This window comes from Schistocerca gregaria, chromosome 5, assembly GCF_023897955.1.
Source record: "Schistocerca gregaria isolate iqSchGreg1 chromosome 5, iqSchGreg1.2, whole genome shotgun sequence".
Classification (NCBI taxonomy): Eukaryota; Metazoa; Arthropoda; class Insecta; order Orthoptera; family Acrididae; genus Schistocerca; species Schistocerca gregaria.
Window position 1 is genome coordinate 138755308 of NC_064924.1, and position 13410 is coordinate 138768717.

Sequence of the window (13410 nt, forward strand, 5' to 3'; positions counted from 1 at the left end):
AGACTTGAAACATGTATTGGTTAGAATAACAACAATGCATCAACTTAACAGAGGAATAAGTGTAACACAAATAGGCTGTGTGTTAGGACAATTAATGACAATGTCTGTTTATTTGAAACATAATGTCACATGTACCATACTATTCTGTAAGAACTGTGTGGTTAGGTTTTTACTGATCATAGATGTTCAACAGCAGACTATTGTTGCAATATGCTGATGTTGCCTGCAACCTATTAATGAGGCCTAAAAACTTTTACCAATAGTGAAGTGACCATATAATTGTGTAATATTAGGGGGTTGTGAACAGTGAAAGTAAAGAACTGTGAACTGTGAGACACAATTGTGCAACTGTCGGCTCCATCATTTACAGTAGTCAGTGTTGAACTTCCAACCCCCCCCCCCCCCCCCCCTTCCACCCTCCATTTTTCAGCCAGCATAACAATGTGGAAAGTTGACATCGAGGACTATCAATGAAGGGACAAAGTAGATGAACGTCACAAGAGCAGTGTTTTAGTGTTTTGCAGTGTCTTAAAAATCAACTATGCAAGTTTAAAGAATAATATTGCACGTCATATATTGTTTATATGCTACAAAAAATGACTGATTATCATACCCCTCTCAATTTGATTTTTATGTTGGTCTTGCAAGTAAATCAAAATACTGGGTGCCAGTTCCAATTTTATTGCTTCAGAATACCTTTAATGAGTGAAATGTTGAGTGAGACAACAAACCTAAGATTGTGTTATTATTTAACCTGTAAACTGGTTCACACAATGCATTATGCACAGCTCCATTGTGCAATGAACTGCAGTAATATTAATGACATTCCATAGGAGTCTCCCGACTCTCACACATAGTGAGATGATCTTGAAATGTTGCTGTTGCACATGAAAGTTTTTGTGTATGCCAAAAGCCTTCCCTCTCTGTTCAATGCTATTTCAGTACAGGTCCCATCAAATTCTTTGTAAAAAGATGGAAGAGATTTGTTTATTTGATTATCGAGTGCAAAAGTATTGTGGATGGGAATTTTGTGGCTGTTCTTCTGGTTACTTTAAAATTTTAGAGCCTCATTGCATGGCATAGTGCAGACATTGAAAGGACGAGGATTCCTCCAGCATAGTTGAATGATATGTGTCCATCCTTCAGAGAGGTACACATATATGTTCTTTCTTTTATTCTCCATCTTGGAATGAGTAGTCATCCTCCATTTCTGTGCAACCTCCTTCAAAATGTGTTCTCAATAGACATCAAATTTACACAGGGCAATAAGCTTATAAACAAACAGAATTATTCTGTGGACTCCTCCATCCATCTGTCATTTGTGTGATGACTAATCTGGTGGCATCATGATGTTGACACAAACATATGTTCAGCACAGAAAAAGCCAAACTTGCAAGATTCACTTTTTATTTAATTTATGACTAGTTTTGTGTTACTTGAATCCATTTTCAAATTTTCCTGTGAGATGGAAAATTAAAATTACAGTTTATCCACTAAAGTGTTACAAAAAATTATTGAGTGCATATAACAAGACATAGAACATATCTTACCAGGATATATGCATCAGACACACAAAACTGTTTTTTTTATGAAATAGCTTATAAACCCTATCAAGATTATGCATATACTTATAACAAAGTCAAGTTTAACCATGAGCAGTGATGGAACAACATATAACTGACAGTCTACATCCTCCATAGTCACAACGAAACTTCAGTTTGGGGGCACCCTATTAGGATGTGGGGAATGTCGTTATTACCACTTCCAACCATCAAGGACATGTTCTGTACACTATTTTGGAAAATAGTTTCTTGTCTGTCTAGTACATATATCGTGGTATGATATTGTATCTTGTTCTTTGCATTTAATAATTTTTGTAACAGTTTATTGGATAAGTTGTAATTTTAACTTTCCAGCTCACATGATAATTTGACGATGGGTTCCAGTAACATGTAAATAATCAACAATTTAATAAAAGGTGAATCTTGCAACTCTGGCTGTTTCTATGTTCAACTGTGTAGCACAAGCTGCCATCATGCAATTAATCCAGCACACTGGAAGTTCATATAAACATATGTGCTGACTTTAACTGACCATCTTTTAGTGTCCATCCCATTTCCTGAGTATAAATTACTGTCCTTATTGGCCACATTATGAGTGTTTCAATCTTACATAGATGATCATCAAATGTAGAAGATTTGGCCTCAGTGTCATATCAGTGTTCAACACAGATTGCAGATCAGAATATTATGTTCATCTAATTTGTCTCCGTTACTGTTCTTTTGAGCCAGACCTCTTCTCTGTAAATTTTGTTATAACTGTCTTGCTTCAGTATTTCCCACTCTGTCAGCATTTTAAATATGGCTTATTTGTAATACCCACCTTTCTTCAGTCTAAAAAAATGTAAATTGTAGTTGTAAAGAGCTAGTCTTTATTTTGAAAGGCATGATGCCTAGCAAATTTCTTCTTTAAATTTTGCTCTACATTCATGAAATATTACTGTAATATTCAGAGTTGAATTAAGATACATTCTTAATGACTTCTGTCTGTAGCAGTACGATTCAATAGAAAGATAATTCAAGACATGCTGCCTTAAATGATCAGCACTTTGTTAATGTGGTTTGTTTTTTCCACATTGTAATGATCAAAAATGTTCTCAGTATTTTACAGGAGCACTTCTCATCATAACATCTGTCTTGTTTGAAGAACATGTCTTTTTTGCTCTTTTACTGTGAGAGAGTAAAAGTGAGATACCATTTACTGTTTTCTGTATTCTGTGTTGTTTAGCCATGTGGCTTCTTTGGGAAGCAGACTTATTTCTGGCTATACAGCTGAGTTTTGTTATTTTGCAACAATAATTCTATCTATAATGAGTAGATGAAATATGTAGTGATGCGAATAATGATGAATTAGTCTCTCCGTGTCCTCTCATCCTGGAGTTTGAGTAACCTGCCATTCCATTTTAGCCTTCGCAACCTATCACTCTCTCCTCCTCAAAGAAGAAATCATTAGTTCTGAAAGCTAGAATAGTTTTGTGTACTTTCTTATGTGACTGTTAGCAGCAATGCTGGTTTCCCTGGACAGCTGGTCAGTCTTACAATTTTAATGAAATAGTTAGGACGTATAATAATACTCCAGCCATGCTTGCATGGTAACTTGAGGGCATTAAATGGATGCACAAATTTGCTGCTTGGCTGAAGAAGAAAAAGTCGACATGTGGCATTATGAAATAGATTTTTTTTTAACTTTCATTATAATGAACATAGTGTTTTCTTTGGTACTACCACGGCAAGACGTTTCACTATAACAAAGAACATAAAATATGAAACTCTTCAAAGCATGTAAGTCATAATCTCCATTTTTGCACATCTGCACTCCTGGTATTAGAGAGACAGTACATCAACACAAGATTGAGAGGTGTAATGTGTGTGTTATTAAACATGACTAGTTAACATAATTTTTTTGTAAACCTGAAAATGTTTCCCAGATGTTAACACCAAAACATGCAATTCAATTGCCAATAATAATAATAATAATAATAATAATAATAACACAACACAATCAAAAGTAATGACTTACTGTGGCTCTTTAAAAAAATGTGGTGATCAGGATAAAGCTGGAATGCTAGATTGAAGTTTACTACTTACTGTGAGATGAAAAGGACCACAAAAGGTAAAGCAAGAGTGAAAATGATCATGTTTAGTCTATACTTTAGATAGGATTTAAGCAGACCTCTCTCGTGAACCTGAATCTGCACTTTTGTTACCTTTCAAATTTCCTGTTACGCTGAAACCAGGCACAGTGATCACTGTAGGAGACTGATAAGTTGAGTGATGGCTGACCTTATTAAAGTGCAGCAAAACCAAATAATGTACATCACGCAAGAATAATCAAACTTTGTATAACAAATGATTTAGACTGTAGGTTCTACGACAAAGGATGCAAATATGCATATGATAGCACACTGATGGTGTGTAATAGTTGTACCGTCAAACTTTTGCTTCCAAGAGGAATTAAGCTGCTAAACATAAAACAAACCTGTACATAAAATTATGGTTAAGATACATATTCAATAACACCAAAAATCATTTTAACTAATAGTAATCTTATTATTCACAGTTATCTTAAAGCTACAAAAAAACAGCATTCTTATATTCACCAAGACAGAAGAAATCAAGAAGGAAGGAAAGATAACAAGGAGGATTCCACAGGAACTTCTTTTGTTTTATACAGAACAAGAATGTAATTATTCCCGTGACTCAAACACACAGAGTTCAAGGTTATCATACTTCTCAGCGTGATACTAAAATAAATGACCAAATTTAAATCAGGTTATTTCCGTAAGAAGTAAGTTTCAGATGCTGTTGATCTCTGTGTTTAGCACCAAAAATTAAATCCAACAGTCCATACAAAAAGTTACACTGTACATTCCTTCACCAATATGACACTTGATTTTTCTTAAAAGCTGTGAGTATATAATTGGACAGGTTCAGGCAGGAAGGATGGTAATATCTGAGATGAAATTATATAGTGCTGCTAACTGTGCTGGTTTAATTTCCATACTATCATACCTTGTTATCTTATCAGGCAGTGTAGCCCAAATGAGGGAAGCAATCCATTCGGCATAAGGGAACACCAAGAATCCTGTATAAAGTAAATAAGTCCCCATCTTGCAGGGGCCTCTTCACACAACTCGCAGTTCTTACCCTTGTTTCTCCCTACTACACCTACTCCTTTACAGTATTCATAGCAAGTAATGAAAATCAGTTTTTCCCCTTTCATAGTTAACAAGTACAATATGACACAGAAAACTAATTTACCTGTATCTAACCTTTCTTTGCTAGGGTTAAAAGCAGGCTTCTGAACTCTGCTCTGAAGGTCTAGAACAAACCTCATCTTACATGAACTGAGACTTCAAGAAACTATATAAATTCTAAAGAAAATTATATTTTTATTGGCTACTCCTGCTATAACTCATATAATTATAAAATTACAAGGATTAACTTATCTGAATTCAATGACTGAACTTTCTTGTTAGCTGGTATGGTGGGTGGCAATGCTCATTGTAATCCGTTGTCTATTCTTACAGCACACTAACTGGTAACGTAATGTTCTCCGATAAATACCACTCTGGACGAATGTTTGTAAGCTTTCAAGAGGAGATAAACTACAGAGATGTGACAAAACTGAGGAACCCACAGATTTTTTCTCTATTTATTGTAATATGTTGCAGTTATATAGGATAAGCAGAAATACTTTGTAACATTTGAGTGAATGAGTAAATTGACAGGATGCATCAATGAATAGTTAGTTTGGAAATGATTGAAAGTGTGTGTGGGGGGGATGGGGGAGGGCCAGAGGGGGAGGGGGGGAGAGAAGGGACCAAGGCATGAACTCAATAAATAATTTTAAATGGTTGTAGGTTGAAGTAGCCATGCACACATGGAGAGGCCAGCACAGAACAGACTAATGGGGAGAGCTGCATCAAACTTGTTTTCAAACTGAAGACCACATCATCTGTAGGACAGATAGTGTTAACACCACAGCACATATTTTTTCAACCATGAGGTTAAGATAATATTTCAGGAATAGCACTAATCTTCATTTTACACAAGTCATAACTTCCAAGAATCAGTTGGTAGGACATGTTCTGAGGCATCAATGGATCACAAATTTAGCATTGGAGGGCAGTGTGGAGGGTAAAAATCGTAGAGGGAGACCAAGAGATGAATATACTAAGCAGATTCAGGAGGATGTAGGGTGCAGTAGTTACATGGAAGTGAAGAAGCTTGCACAGGATAGAGTAGCATGGAGAGCTGCATCAAACCAGTCTCTGAACTGAAGACCACAACAACAACAGCAACATAACTTCCTACAGATAAATGCTGTTAGTGATGTCTTGTCTGACTGTCTGACAGTGTTTTGATTTGTGTGCAAGAGCAGTAATTTTTGATAAGTATTAAATGTAATATTTAAAGACAGTTTGTTTTTTATACATACATTACTGTGTTAGTCAGTTGAGCAACAGATTTATTTATTTTTTTCCTACCTTGCATTTGTCGATATATCATTTAAATTTCATGTTGCATATACAAATCTCTGGGCCTAAATTTTTGCTGGCCGGAGATCAATAAACTTCCATATAACTGTGTTTTATTTGTCTTGTAACTTGTCAAATGAACGCATAATGTACTGTGACAATATTAAGCTTTCAGCCAAATGGGGGTTTCGTCAGCACACACACACACACACACACACACACACACACACACACACAGTCACCAGCTGCTGAAATCAGAGAAGCAATCTGGGTGGTGGGAGTAAGGAGAAGGCTGTTCCAACTCCAGCACTATACAGCCCTCTATCCCTCAAATGCATCCACAGTCTACAGAGTGTGTCAAAAAATGTCATAGACAATGTATTTCCCATTCTACAAGGTTAAATACCTGTGAGAAAGTAATGTTATGTTTCTTCAACAGGTGGCAGCAGTGTCAAGGAAGTAACTGCAACAAGGCGGACGTGCGTTTGAGCTTTGAAGCGTGAGATGTGAACGGGTAGTATAATTTGGTCAGATGAAGCCCAATTCAAACTCAATGGAACTGTCAATAGGCACAATTGTGTGTATTAGACTGAAGATAAACCTCACATAACAGATAAAAAGGCTGTGAATTTGCCTAGTGTAAATGTATGGTGTGGTTTGTCTGCAAGGGGACTCATTGAGCCTTTCCGCTTTGAAGGTACTGTTACTGGAGAAATGTACCTAATAATGCTTGCTGACTCCATATTCCCTGCCATTCAGCCATTATACAGTAATGATGAGGTTTATTTCCAACAAGATGGCGCATTTTAACATTCTCTTTCATTGTGATTGTCTGTGACTCAACAGCTCCTCTGTGTGATGAGTAGCAATGTATCCTTTCCTATGGTTTTTGTCATATCAGTGCACATTCCGCTGCAGAGTGAAAATCTCATTCTGGAAAAATTCCCCAGGCTGTGGCTAAGCCATGTCTCCACAATATCCTTTCTTTCAGGAGTGTCAGTTCTGCAAGGTTCGCAGGAGAGCTTCTATAAAGTTTGGTAGATAGGAGATGAGATACTGGCAGAAGTAAAGCTCTGAGGACAAGTTGTGAGTCATGCTTGGATAGCTCAGTGGTAGAGTACTTGCGTGTGAAAGCAAAGGTCCTGAGTTTGAGTCTCGGTCCGGCACACAGTTTCAATTTGCCAGAAAGTCTGATAATGAAATATTGTTCAGTTAACTTAGGAATATATTGAGTTACTTGTGTAATGAATCTTTTTGAAGTCTTACTTTCCCAGTGAGACTCAAATATGGTGTTGTTAAACCATTTCACAAAAAGGAGACAAAACATTTGTAAAAAAATAGAAGATAATGTACAATAGGATTTATACGCATTTATTACATGATAATCCAATAGCAAACAGTTCTAATTTCAAAGAATACCATCAACTGAACAGCCTATATCTACAAATAACTTATGGGTTTACTGCCGGGTGACGTCGTCGGACACCGCCAATATTTCGACAGGAGCCACCCTGCCATTCTCAAGGCACAAATGCAAGGAAGAAAAAATGTGCAAGCAAATTTAATACCTCAGTTCATAGAGGAGAAACAAGGAAGATACCACAGATTAGATTAGATTAACACTTGTTCCATAGATCATGAATACGACACTTCGTAATGATGTGGAACGTGTCAGGAACAAGTGTCAACACAACCAAAGATAACCAACATCAGAAATATCGATGGTCACTATTAATCAACAGGTAAGGTAGCACTAATTTTGTCCCTCTGTTTTTTGAGGAGAGACAGAGCCAGATTCCAAGCAACATTTAAACAAAATCCACCATCTCTGTTAATAAGGTTGCTTGATAGTCTGATTTCAACAGCTTCCTTAATAACACTATCCCAATAGTTTGACGTGCAAGCCAGAATCTCCGTGTTGTTGTATTCCATAGGATGACCGGTGTCAAGGCAATGTTCTGCAATAGCGGATTTGCTCGGGTGTTGTAAGTGTGTGTGACGCTCAATACACTGTTCCATACACTGGTCTTCCACAGTCCTGATTGTCTGACCAATATATGACATACCACAACTGCAAGGAATACGATAGACCCCAGCCTTATGCAAACCAAGATCATCTTTTACGGACGCCAACAGGGCCTTAATCTTGGAAGTTCTCCTTGACGCTGGTGTTTAAAATTATGTATGATAAGCAGACCATTTGTGTCACAATTTTAGCACTACTCAGCAACCTGAAAATTCCCAATGAACAAAACTTGTCGAAACACAATAAATGCATAATGATACAGCTAAAGTAGTTTTCATTAATCATTAACACTGATGTCAGCTGTGGTGCTCAAAATTACCAAGATTATTTACTGGTTATAACACTAGGACCACGACATACCAGAGTACCTACCTTAAATATCATGCCGATAATGTAGTGAAGTTCAATAAGGAATTAAAGAACTTTCCATAGGGCATCTTCCTCTACTCTGCTGAAGAATATCTTCACAGAAACACTCAAATTTAAAGTTTTACATTAATGTATAATTAGAATTAGCACTGTAAATCAGAAATATACCTTCCACGTAAATTAAATGTGCATCTTTAAGTTCTTTCTACATCCCAGACTATTCTCCATGAAATATGACTAATGTGGTATAAAAGCATCTTTTGTAGATTTAATAGTGCATTTTTAAAGCACTTTTTGTGCTCCTAATAAATTAGTCCATAAATAAGTTCAATAATTATATCACTGTGAGTACCTTAGTTCCAGAATGAGATTTTCACTCTGCAGCGGAGTGTGCGCTGATATGAAACTTCCTGGCAGATTAAAACTGTGTGCCCGACCGAGACTCGAACTCGGGACCTTTGCCTTTCGCGGGCAAGTGCTCTACCAACTGAGGTACTGAAGCACGACTCACGTCCGGTACCCACAGCTTTACTTCTGCCAGTATCCGTCTCCTACCTTCCAAACTTTACAGAAGCTCTTCTGCGAAACTTGCAGAACTAGCACTCCTGAAAGAAAGTATACTGCGGAGACATGGCTTAGCCACAGCCTGGGGGATGTTTCCAGAATGAGATTTTCACTCTGCAGCGGAGTGTGCGCTGATATGAAACTTCCTGGCAGATTAAAACTGTGTGCCCGACCGAGACTCGAACTCGGGACCTTTGCCTTTCGCGGGCAAGTGCTCTACCAACTGAGCTACCGAAGCACGACTCACGTCCAGTACCCACAGCTTTACTTCTGCCAGTATCCATCTCCTACCTTCCAAACTTTACAGAAGCTCTTCTGCGAAACTTGCAGAACTAGCACTCCTGAAAGAAAGGATACTGCGGAGACATGGCTTAGCCACAGCCTGGGGGATGTTTCCAGAATGAGATTTTCACTCTGCAGCGGAGTGTGCGCTGATATGAAACTTCCTGGCAGATTAAAACTGTGTGCCCGACCGAGACTCGAACTCGGGACCTTTGCCTTTTGCGGGCAAGTGCTCTACCAACTGAGCTACCGAAGCACGACTCACGTCCGGTACCCACAGCTTTACTTCTGCCAGTATCCGTCTCCTACCTTCCAAACTTTACAGAAGAGCTTCTGTAAAGTTTGGAAGGTAGGAGACGGATACTGGCAGAAGTAAAGCTGTGGATACCGGACGTGAGTCGTGATTCGGTAGCTCAGTTGGTAGAGCACTTGCCCGCGAAAGGCAAAGGTCCCGAGTTCGAGTCTCGGTCGGGCACACAGTTTTAATCTGCCAGGAAGTTTCACCTTAGTTCCAGTTGTAACAGATATGAGCATATTTTGAAAAAGTATTGAGGAAGTTTCTGGCAAATAATGCAGAACCATATTTGTTCCACATCACTCCTTTACAACTAGTCGAGTCATTGAAGACCAAAAGAGGTTGAGTAAGTGAAGAAATGGTGTAGTCACAAATTTTTGTACAGTGGTAGGAAGGAATTTCATGAACAACATAAAAATTGTGACTGGTGTGGTGTGAGAGTGGGGCAGGGGGCTAGTGGTGGGCATTTAAAGGTAATCTTTTTTACATTTTTCTTGAATAATTCAAAAATCATGGTGTTTATCAAAAATGTTTCCTGGCATAAAATCAAACTACATTACATCACCTACAAAGAAGGTCCTATTCATTTTATTTTCTGGGACTAATAGTTTCTGCTTTTCAAGGGATGGAAAAGTCATAGGGTATTAAAAATAGTCTTTTAATTATATCAAATTAATGTTTCCTTTTAAATTGTATGTAGTAGAACCATATTAAGGGATATTGAGTTCTGAGGTTTAACAATTTGCAGGCGTTGGGAGTGGAGAGTAGAAATACAAGGGGAAGTAGTCATCAGATTGTGGCCGTGCACTTCCCTCCTTTACAGATCTGCAAACTGAAGAGCGTACAGATGTTTCCTCACCCTTTCTATCCCACTAGATAACAAGAAGCAACTACATGGTCATCACAAAATTATACTGACCATCATAAGTGCACCTTATGAATCACTAATGATGTAAATCTCTGCATACTTTTCCACGTTGATAGAGGGATAATGGATTCTTGGTTGCCCTGAATGGCAGCTGTAGCACTCTACTGGAAAAATCAACTTCCTTCGCCATGAGCACTTCTAGCTTTTCACTTTAGAGGCAGCCTATTCCTCCCTAGTGTTTCCTGTCTATTTCTCTTATGCTAACACACAAATAACTTCACTCAGCTCATGATTACATAGTAATTTTCAGTTTATTAAAAAAATAATTATTTGCAGTTATTAAGTGGGCTACTATGTAAAAAAGTTCATCTAACTGTCAGCTGTGGAACATGAAACCAATATGTATTCAACAATGTCAACTTCATTCTGTCCACTACTGCTGACTATTTAAATACTTTTTCACAAGATGAAGGTTATCCCAGTCTCAGCTCTCCCAACATCTGAAGAGGCCCAGAGGCTTAATTTACTTCCTCTGCAACAGAAGTAGGTCACTAGATATTAAGAAACTTCAGATATTTCAACATAAGTTAAGCAATGTATTACAGCAGATTACTATTCTAGAAATGAATGTTATCAGTCCCATTCAGTCAACCATACACATCTTGGAAGCTACAAAGTCACTCTACAAGTCCAGCAATTCGTGAATAGGAGAGATTTATACAATCTACCAGTAACACAACAAATGGTGAGAGAAGTGCAGTAACTTAGTGGTCATTCATTAATTCACTACCATGTGACTACAAAACAATTGCACAGCTTTACAATATGCTGTCAATGATAGATAGTAGGAAGACACCACATTTATCATCATTAAAAGGTCACAGACAACAGCACATGTACAAATTATACAGTAATCAGCCATTGTTTATAGGATCTAGTTTACATTAAAGATTACTTAACTATTGGAAATAACTAGTGATTTATTAAACTGAAAATAACTCAGCTACATAGGTAAGAATTCTGTGAAGTTATTTCGTATGCTAGCATAAGAGAACTGAACAGGAAATGCTGAGGAGCAATGATCTGTCTGTAAACCAAAACTCGAGGAGCACCAGTGGCGAGGGAAATGCTGAAAGAACACTGTGGCTGCTGTATAGGACGAGTCAGAATCAATTCTCTTGTAGCAGTGCACGAAAGTGTGTAGATATTTAGTGATGGGATGGCGAGGCGCGGCGACTCGAGCGCCTCGAGAATTCCTCGAGCCTCTAGTTCTCGAGCAATTCTCGAGAAGCTCTCGAGAAACGGCTCGGGGGCGTGTGCCGCTGCGCGACAGTTTGCTGCGACAACATACGCCGCGCCGCTGTTGTTTTATGAATTCAGCCGCCGCTAGACAAACACGCTCGCTGCTCGCTGTGCTCGTAACTAGTATGTCTCAGGTTTCATTCGAGTGAAGTTGTTGTTCAAATCAATATGGACACTCGAAAACGAACATCATGGTGCTGGCAATATTTTACGGAGGATGGAGATAACGTTACTTGCAACATTTGTCGTAAGAATTTCCGTAATTTATCAAAAAATGCAACGGACATGATTAGACATCTTAAACTGCACAATTTATCGAGCAATAAAACAGCGACGTCCGTGGATACAGAGGCTCATACTTCCAATAGTGCGTTGTTGTTGTTGTCTTCAGTCCTGAGACTGGTTTGATGCAGCTCTCCATGCTACTCTATCCTGTGCAAGCTTCTTCATCTCCCAGTACCTACTGCAACCTACATCCTTTTTAATCTGCTTGGTGTATTCATCTCTTGGTCTCCCTCTACAATTATTACTCTCCACGCTGCCCTCCATTAATAAATTGGTGATCCCTCGATGTCTCAGAACATGTCCTACCAACCGATCCCTTCTTCTAGTCAAGTTGTGCCACAAGCTCCTCTTCTCCCCAATTCTATTCAATACCTCCTCATTAGTTATGTGATCTACCCATCTAATCTTCAGCATTCTTCTGTAGCACCACATTTCGAAAGCTTCTATTCTCTTCTCCTCCAAACTATTTATCGTCCATGTTTCACTTTCATACATGGCTACACTCCATACAAATACTTTCAGAAATGACTTCCTGACACTTAAATCTACACTCGATGTTAACAAATTTTTCTTCTTTAGAAACGCTTTCTTTCCCATTGCCAGTCTACATTTTATATCCTCTCTACTTCGACCATCATTAGTTATTTTGCTCCCCAAATAGCAAAACTCCTTTACTACTTTAAGTGTCTCATTTCCTAATCTAATTCCCTCAGCATCACTCGACTTAATTCGACTACATTCCATTATCCTCGTTTTGCTTTTGTTGATGTTCATCACATACCCTCCTTTCAAGACACTGTCCATTCCATTCAACTGCTCTTCCGAGTCCTTTGCTCTCTCTGACAGAATTACAATGTCATCGGCGAACCTCAAAGTTTTTATTTCTTCTCCATGGATTTTAATACCTACTCAGAACTTTTCTTTTGTTTCCTTCACAGCTTGCTCAATATACAGATTGAATAACATCGGGGAGAGGCTACAATTCCGTCTCACTCCCTTCCCAACCACTGCTTCCCTTTCATGCCCCTCGACTCTTATAACTGCCATCTGGTTTCTGTAAAAATCGTAAATAGCCTTTCGCTCCCTGTATTTTACCCCTGCCACCTTCTGAATTTGAAAGAGAATATTCCAGTCAACATCGTCAAACGCTTTCTCTATGTCTACAAATGCTAGAAACGTAGATTTGCCTTTCCCCCTGATCTTCCCCGAGGTCAGCTTCTATCAGTTTTTCCATTCGTCTGTAAAGAATTCGCGTTAGTATTTTGCGTCTGTGACTTATTATTAAACTGATAGTTCGGTAATTTTCACATCCGTCAACACCTGCTTTCTTTGGGATTGGAATTATTATATTCTTCTTGAAGTCTGAGGGTATTTAGCTT

At 38.3% G+C, this 13410-nt stretch overlaps 1 non-coding gene across 1 annotated transcript; it reads right to left on the reverse strand.

Annotated features, from left to right (window-relative positions):
• Window positions 1–9463: 9463 nt before the first annotated feature.
• Window positions 9464–9538, reverse strand: Trnal-caa (transfer RNA leucine (anticodon CAA)). The gene has a single exon. It is a non-coding gene; the product is annotated as a tRNA-Leu (tRNA).
• Window positions 9539–13410: the final 3872 nt, after the last annotated feature.